Source organism: Anneissia japonica, unplaced genomic scaffold (genome assembly GCF_011630105.1).
Source record: "Anneissia japonica isolate Jap-2015-1 unplaced genomic scaffold, ASM1163010v1 scaffold2996_len279161_cov141, whole genome shotgun sequence".
NCBI lineage: Eukaryota > Metazoa > Echinodermata > Crinoidea > Comatulida > Comatulidae > Anneissia > Anneissia japonica.
The window spans coordinates 173,082-175,335 of record NW_022688879.1 but is presented as its reverse complement, the minus strand read 5'-3'; positions in this window follow the sequence as shown (position 1 = coordinate 175,335).

Below are 2,254 nucleotides of genomic sequence, written 5' to 3'. Positions count from 1 at the left end.
ATAATAATAATAATAATAATAATAATAAAAATAATAATAATAATAATAATAATAATAATTATTATTATTATTATTATTATTATTGCTGTTATTGTTATTATCATTACTACTGTCATTATCATTATCACTACTGTTAATTAATATTATTTTTACCTTCATTTTCATTAAAGAAACTGAATACAATAAACAAATTTGAATACATTTTTTATCATCGTGCAATCTTGTCGAAGTGAATGGTGCCGGAGGGGATAAATGACTAGGCATAGCGATTTGTTTTTGCCTTGTGTACCCTCATTCTATCTATTCCTTTGATTAAGTTGGTTCATAACATGATAGATAGGATGCAGGGCCGGCCGAGCGTTTTTCAAAGTGGGGGGGGGGGGAACTTATAAGATAAATGGGAATATGAATCATGCAGATCTGGAATCAAACCTAGGGGGTGGGGGTCAACATTTTCCCAAAAAAACGAAAGGGGATCCGGGGGTCCTCTCCCTGGAAAATTTTGATTTCTAGATGGCGGGAAATGATCTTTCTCGACTGTTGAGCTAGGTGTCTAATGACTTTGTTCTTCAAAATTCAAGGTTTTCCCCCTCTTGAAAACGGTCAGATACACTTTCTCATTCTTATTACAGTAAATTGACCGGTTATGTGTGTATAATACATTTAAAAAAATTTAAAAATTAGTAGTTGCATTTTTTCAATTTTCAATGAATGGATAAGCTCCAAAGAAAAGGGGGGGGGTCCGGGGTTCTCCCCCGTGAAAATTTTGATTCCTAAATGGGGGAAAATGAGCCTTTCCGACTTCTGAGGTGTCTTAATTACTTTTAAATTCTTCAAAATTCAAGGTTTCCTCTCTTGAAAACGGTCAGGTAATTTTTTTCCATTTGTTATTACAGTAAATAGGCCTTATGTGTGTATAGGCCTACATACATAAAAAAAAAAAACATATTGAGTAGTTACATAAAATTTTTTTTTCATAAACCGATAAATCCCAAAAAGAAATAGGTGTCCGGGGTTGTCCCCCGGGAAAATTTTGATTCCTAGAAGGCGGGAAATGAGCTTTCCCGACTTCTGAAGTGTCTTTTAATTACTTTTAATTTACTCAAAATTCAAGGTTTTCCCCCACTTGAAAATAATTCAATGAATCAATGAACCCCAAAGAAAAAGGGGGTCCAGGTTCGTTCCCCCGGGAAAATTTAGATTTCTAGATTGCGAGAAATAAGCTTTCTTGACTTCGGAAATGTCTTTTAAATGACCTTTTAAGTTCTTCAAAATTCAAGGTTTTCCTTTCTTAAAGACGGTCAGGTAAATATTTCTCATTTTTTATTTTATGTGTGTATACATACATAAATAAATGAGTAGTTGCATGCGTATTCTTTTTTCCATGAATTGAAAATACCAAAAAAAAAAACGGTGGTCCGGGGGTTCTCCCCCGGTAAAACTTTGATTCCTAAATGGCGGGAAATGAGCTTTCCCGACATTTGAAGTGTGTTTTAATGACTTTTTGTTCTCCAAAATTCTAATTTTCTTATTGTAACATAAAAAAAACAGCTCACGGGTCCTGAAAAGGTAGGTCTAGAATTGTTTTTTCTTTTATTTTTTGTTGCCCAAGGGAGGGGTCAGGACCCATGACCCCCCTCCCCAGATCCGCCAATGTGAATTGCGAGAAAATGTAACTCGGTCGGGAACTGGATAAACATTCTCTTTCCCATTCTTCTCCTCCTTCCCTTTTTCTTTTCTTGCATTTCTTTCCGATCATACAAAAATCTCCAGCCCGGAGCCCGACGGTTGAAAGTTTTAAGGCTTTCTTTATCCTCTACGAAAGTATTACTGTACCAGCCATATTACGTGAAATGTGGCAAGAATTATAACTATTCGCATGTTTAGAAGTGATGTACATGGTACAATAAGGAGGCTGCTTGAAATAAAACAATGTCATGTAGTCAAAAGTTATAAATAAACTTACAAAGTGGTCATGATGCTATAGAGAGACTTGATTGGCTCAATTATGTTCGTCTTCTTGTAGTTGAGTTATACAGAACCATCTAGGTCTACATACCATTGAATAACTTAGAACTAAAATTTAAGCGAATGGGGTAGGCCTTACTCACCTGTTAATTGACGTAAATGTAGATTTCTTTGGTTTAATAATAATAATAATAATAATAATAATAATAATAATAATAATAATAGTTTGATTAATGAAATAGTAATAATCAGCATATTAAATAAAATTACGTCCATGCAAAACCTG